General features: G+C 34.2%; 1 protein-coding gene across 1 annotated transcript in view; it reads right to left on the reverse strand.

The window, feature by feature from the left end:
* Window positions 1-717, reverse strand: part of LOC145663096 (uncharacterized) — a 60,009-nt gene extending 59,292 nt beyond the window's left edge. Inside the window, exon 1 of the mRNA XM_081729369.1 lies at window positions 631-717. The gene's annotated coding sequence lies outside the window, so the exon portion shown is untranslated. The remainder of the gene's footprint in view (window positions 1-630) is intronic.
* Window positions 718-7,087: the final 6,370 nt, after the last annotated feature.

The following is a 7,087-nucleotide window of genomic DNA, read 5'->3' on the forward strand; positions in this document are numbered from 1 at the left end:
TTTCTAAGTAGATATACATCTTACAGGTAAGAATGCAACATATTTCGATTATTCATATATACTGATCTATTAAAATGTTATTGCAAATGTGTTCTATAAATTTTTTCAAATATATAGATATGTACAGTAAAGCGGCACTAAGTTGAGGGGATCAAGATAGCGACCAACAAGCTATGTATAACAGAGCTTTGCTCTCATTTTTTATTACTATTTTAATTTTAATCAATTTTACTCTAGATCAATTATAGTTTGACACAATTATAGATATTTAGCACATTTTAATTATGTTTGGTGCCGCTTATCATCCTTAAATACATAATAAATAGTGAAAAACTAGTCTATTTTTAACCGGATATTCATTCATCCTGGATAAGCCATTTTGTACAATCAAATTTACATTTTAACAATTTTTAGCGATAAAGTCGACTTGGCTTATAGCTGGGACTTCTATATTATTCCTCACAAGAGGAGAGAAGACAAAACAAACGACACCCATAAGTAAATGCACTATAATCCTAATTCGGTAAAAAGTTAAATTAATATGAATGTAATAAATTCTTAACCTGAAATCTCAAGTATGGAATAGGTTTATAATTTCATTAGCAATTCAGTTCTACGAAAACAACTTACCATTTTCCAAGATTATAATCCTTTCATACACACTTTTCTTATTTGCAACACGACTCACATGTTAGCTTTCCTAATTTTACACATCTTCTTTTTCTTTGCGTTTGGACTACATATAATATACGGACTAAATATTACTTCTTCTCTGAGTGCACATCTAATATGAATAACCTGGCGTGAAATTATATTATCATCTCGCCAATAGTAACATGCAGTTGAATGGGGTTTTTACAACCCTTTATTTATTTATTTTATTTATTTATTATGAAAGGGAAATATGTAATTATATATTATTTTCTAGTACTGGTTTACTTTTGGTGCATCACTAGAAAGAATAATTGAAAAATTATATTTTTTCACTAATTTTCTTCTTATTGCCCCTTAAAAGTTTTCTGTTAGACGACATGAAAATATCTAACTTGGCATAGATAAAATTCAAGGGAACCATCAGAAGTAATTGTTGAAAATTTACAATTTTACGATTTGCGTATAAATATGCTAGTTGCGGATTTACGTATAAGCTGAAGAAGCTATAGCTTAGGGCTAATCATGTTGGGGGGAGGGGAATTCCATTTCCAAAATATAATATAAAAAATGAAATAAAACCAACATATAGCAACAGTGTTTAGAGTTGTGGAGACTCCTATATTTTAAGTATTGAGAACCGTCCTATTAGCCCGCTTTTCAAAATATCTCTAGTTTGCTCAATTCTGTATATTGAGTGCTTACGTTCTGCATACTTATTGGGTCTATTAATTAATATATTTAATACAAAAATAGCAACAATTGGTCATTGACAAAGGACAGCTGGTCATATATAGGACCAGTGTTTCTTTCAGAAACAATGTTTCGGGGGCATACTTAGTATTCCAGGGGCACTGCTGATACTATTCTATTTATTATTACATTATAGACGTATTATTTTGGTCTCTTCCGGGGAGTGGGTACTCTCAGAGCTCCGGGGGGCAGTGCTCCCCCCAAAAAAAACATGTCTGGAAGAAACATGGTCCTATATATAGGACCTCCTTACATTCAATTGCTTAGGATTTCATCAAACCTAACTCCTGCTCTGGATATCGTCCCTTTGTTTGCAAAGTCTCGTTTCTAAAAAAAATCGATTTTTGAGTTAAGACTAGCTCCGAATTTCCCTTTAGGAGCTCTATAATCAGGGCCGGTTCTAGACATTTCTTAAATGTAAGCAAACAGTATTTAGATAAAAGCGTAAGAAAGTACTTGAGAAAGTAAGATAAAAGCGTGTTTCGAAAGATTTGCCAGCAGCATCAACAACTTCTACCGGATAAAGGAAGAAGTGACAACTTGGGACATGTAGTGGAATCAGTGCATTGAAATTTATACCTATAAGTCTCAATATTATACTATTATCAAAATTTTGATTTACTCTTGAAACTTGTACTCGTTTATATGCTCACATCTTATATTTTTAAATAAATGCGTAATCTATTGGTATAATAAATGCTCTTGAGTTTATTTTCAAAAAGATTTCAAGTGTACATTTATTCAGATATTGTCAAACATTTTGGGCGTGGGAGACCATGGCTTGATACCTGGTTAAAGCTAGTGTGGATTCTAAAGCATATTAATTTTTTTTTTATCAACTCACATCAAATCTTGGTTGCCAAAGGAACGCTAAATTTGAAACTGAAAACCTCTAAAACACAAGGGGTCAGAATGACCCCTTTGGTAGTTCTTGTATAATTAATTTCCTGGTAGTTCTAGTGATAAAACAATTCAGTCCTTTCATGTCTCTTTCCAACATAGGCGTTCGAAATCAGGCAATAAGCGACACAATGTAAACACAAGCAGTGGCACATCCAAGATTTCTCTTTTGGATCCGAAGATGTTTCTGAGTAGCCTACAAAATGCAAACAATTTTGTGTATTTGTTCCCTGAGATTCTCGGACCACCTCCACCAGTGCATCCCTGAACACAAGTAACTATATTCCGTTCGGCGTAAGCTCTAAACTGCGATAAACAAAGCCACGTGAAACTAAATCTAGCTGTTTTGCTTTTGGCCTACCGACGCTTGTACTCCTCTGCAAAATAGTTCATATGATTTGATTATTACTTTCACTATGAAGCTCCACATAAAACTACTACATTATTATAAGTGGACAAAAATATAATGCAGATTATTTAATAATACTGCAATCGAGTGTGGTTAATGAAACAATAGAAATAAACACTAAGCATGCGCAATAATTATGGCGCCAATTCAACTGTGAAGGTGTGTTCTGCTTTTAAAGTCTGAAAAATGGCTGGCATGAATCCCAGTTCCGCGAGTGTTGTACTGAAACACCAACAAGGTAAACCTTTATTCACTAAGCAACAATTGTTTACCAGGGAAATTCAATTTTTATTAATCTTTCGAGTTTTTTCTTTCTTTTCTGCTGCTGCTGTAATTATCTGGACAACACGAGACAGTATTGTCAAAATGCACGTGTATAATTTGCTCCTCCCTGTGGGAAGTGGGAGTGATACATAACTAGCCAATCGTAATTGTGACAAGCAGAAGGATACAAATATTTTGTTTATCGGAGTTTAAAGCTTACGCTGAACAGGGAATAATAATCAAAACTCTACTTCGTATAGGACTATTACCAAATGTTTAAAAATATCGCTCCATCTAAATGTAATACGAGAAAATGGATTGATAGTGAACGAGCATATGTATATTCTGCTGCGATTGAAAATGAGAGTTCTGAAAAATTTGTTACTTATAATCCTAATGACATTTCGATTAGGCCTACAGTTTCGATTTCGATTATAGTTACAATTTCGAGTTATATACGCATATACTGCGTGCAAACTAATTGTATTGAAAAAAAAATTGAAAAACATTAAATTTAACTCAGGCCCGTAACCGAAGAGGTCATATCCATTCCATTTTAATTTAACAATTATTGTAATCAAGTAAAATAAACATACAGTTTCAAAAGTTTGTCGTCTTGCATATGCTTCGTTAACAGTAACTGATATTGACAACTCCACAACCTCAACATTTCTATGATCATTACTTTCGAAATTTTGTCCACAAGTAGAAAAAAACTTTTTTTAGATCCTTCGCTTGCTTCCAATTTTATTTCAAGTTTGGTAGCTTTCTTTTCGATAAAATGCTCACTTGGTTTCTATCTTGACCATTACTATTACATGAAATACGAAGTACTATTGAAAAGTGAAAACACACACCATTATAAATAAATTTAAAACAAAAACAAAAAACAAAAACAAAACGACTCAGGATAGAAACGATAATGTTAAGGAATAACAAGTGGATTAATAGATATTAACAATGTGAGCATTAAGCAGTAGGCAGGGATTGTGAGCCACTGATATTAAGAACTTTCCCTCAGAGTTAAAATTTCCCTCAGATATGATCAAAAACTTCCATTTGTACCGTTCGTCTTTTCTTAATATTCGCTCCCTTCCATGGACCCATGGGCAACAAAAGCCTAAGTCGCTGGAACTTCGATAATATGCATTTCATTTACGTTGACTTTTCTCAATCCTTAACAGTGGTCATTGAACCGAAGCATTATATGGGGATACCGTTTATGACAAAGCGGAGCACCTTTGAAGACATTTTATTCTACTATGATAATGCCATCCTATCCATAAGCAACACATGCAGTTGACTTTGTTGCTTCATTCCCATTCCAAAGACAGAAAAATATTTGGCAAGGTCGCGGAAGGATTGTTGGGAGAGGACTGAAAAGTCTGTTATATTTGTATTTTGTGCATATGGTGGGATTGTGGAAAGAATGTCGCTGGTCCATTTTATCTCATACTCGTAAAATCTCTGCGCCGCGAAAATTTTCCTCATACTAGCATCACAAGTGAAGTGGCATTGGCGCCAATTGATGTACGAGTCCATTAAATTGTAAAGGGGTGTATTACAGCCAACTACACAAAGATTCGACTTTATTGTCCCGGTAATGTATGTATTTTGTCTGTATTTCAGTCTGTACAATATTTATTTGAAGCTATTTGGAAAATTTTTCATCATAACTTTTTTTGTAATAAATATTCACACTTAAAACCTAAAATTCATTTTCCAGTTTGGCGCCCCCTGCGAACGCGTAGTTCGCATAATTCTAGATCCGGCCCTGTCTATAATTCTCTTTAATAGCCGCATCTAAATTCCCAAATATAACAGTGGAATAAGCAGTTTGATGTCCGTTGTATCTCCATTGTATAGAATTAAATTTCTCTCGAATTGCCGTAACTCAAGGTACGACAGTATGCAAGAAAAATTAAGGCAAGTTTCTATTGTCTACACAGAGTTGTATCTCAAACGAATTTCTATTTTTTCTTTATGTATGTATGTATGTATGTATGTATGTATGTATGTATGTATGTATGTATGTATGTATGTATGTATGTATGTATGTATTATGTATTTATGTGTGTGTGTGTGAGAGAGAGTGTGTGTGTTTACCTAATTTGTTTTAATATGTTGTTTAAGCAAGCAGGAAATATGTATGTGACTTCACAACTGGTCCCCGTGACAAGGTGGCTCGTAGAAAGCAACCTTTTGAGGTTGAGGGACTACAGTATAGTGACTTCCTCAACTTCAAGCAGCTCTCCACATAACTTAGAATTCTACAAATTCGTGAATCAGAGGGAAGTAATGCAAAAGACATAAACTGGAAGAACATGATAGAAATAAGAGTTTTGAACAGGTTACCGACAATCACCGACGCAACTAGGCTAGTTTTCACCCGGGGCAAGAACTCGCTCCTCCCCTGACTAACCAAACCAAAACGCTCCTCGACTACATCTGATATTGGCATCACACAGTAATTCTTCCATTCCATTTTTTCTTCAAGTGGTAAAGCTTGGTTTCAAAATTGCATTAAATAATTTAATTTACAGCATAAGATAAAATATCGAACTAATTAGTATTTTATTGTTAAATAATCTGAGAGTAGCATGCTTGACATATTTTATTACGGCTTTTGTGAAATGTAGAAAAAGAAAACTTATAATTTAACAACCTGAAACTCAATCTACCCCATGCTGAAAGCGTCAGTGGATCAGCGATGTGCAACTAGTGACCTCTCGGCAATAATTGGATGCTCGGCAACGACGATCCGCTGTGGCCCTACTTCCGTTTTGAAAATTACAGCACCAGTGACAGAGAGGTGACGAAACGCCAAAGAACCACAAAAATACTCCCCAAAAATATGTTAATTCGCCTATATGTGTGATTTGTTTACATTAAAGTGAGTTGAAAAATACTTTTAAAAAAAAGTACCACGAGGTGGGCGCGAACCAACAGCCTTATGATCGATAGGCGCGTGTTCTTCTGACTTCGCCCCGGAGGATATGAAGAAGGGATAAATTGTTGATAACTTTTTAATTTGGCCAATCAGAGTGCTCCTTGATGTAAACAACCTAAAATTCAAGCCATTGACTTTTACAACCCAAGGAAAGCTAAAATAGTTTTGAAATAAATAACATTTGTATTAATGATACCCATTATGGAAAAAATGTTAAGACAAGGATATTTTCGAAGGCCACCTTTCCGTATACATTCCAACGGAGTAAAGTTTTAAATTCATATTAACATCTTTAAAATTGAAACAACTTACAAAACTTCAGTTTTTGGTATTTAACTTTTATAAAAACGTTGACATATTTTTAAGAAAGTGATTTTTGGAAGGACACTGCTTTCATTCTTTTAATTGTTTCCCACAACACGATACCCAACTGCTGAAGTGGCGCGATGGGTTCAAAACAATAATAAGCAACAGAAAATCTAACTACAGCTATCCACAAGAAAAGTTTCAAAATATTGTTTCAGCGGTTAATTGGTTTGGGTACGGTTTAAGTTTCAAACCGAATGTGTCGGTTTATTAAAAAAAAAAAAAAAAAAAAAACATAATTAGTTCTGTTCTGTTTGAAACAGACACTGGATTGAACTTTTTGAGAATATTCTTATACACTTTGAAACAAAGCCCGAACTATATGTACTGATTTCTATTCAGATTAAGTAATTGTGGATCAGCTATTTCACTTGACCGAAATTACGATTCTTCACGTCTTTCACTTAACAACTTACTTTGTAAGAACACGTTAAAGATAAATATAAAATAGAACTATTTCGGTTAACCGTTTGAAACCGGATTATATTACCAACTGAAACTATGGTTTACGATTCCTCTAACCGTCCAGGTCTACTAGCCTTGATCATATCCTGGATCCGCGTTCATTAGTATTCAAATTGTTAGATATTGAAATAATTGACAAAACCTCAGGGAAGCGTTCAGTTTTAATTATTTTTCTTCCTTTCAAGTATGCAACACATGAGAACTGAGAAGGCCAATTCAAGTGCAAAGTTAAAGGGCTCCAAGTGTGGATCTTACAGAAAAGGATTCAGAGACCCTACTTCAGAATTCTGTCGCATGAGTCCCTAGTATGCAGAATGAGGTTTAAGGAA

The sequence above is a fragment of the Thermobia domestica genome, chromosome 10 (assembly GCF_964235325.1).
Source record: "Thermobia domestica chromosome 10, izTheDome1.hap1.1, whole genome shotgun sequence".
In the NCBI taxonomy this organism is placed as follows: domain Eukaryota; kingdom Metazoa; phylum Arthropoda; class Insecta; order Zygentoma; family Lepismatidae; genus Thermobia; species Thermobia domestica.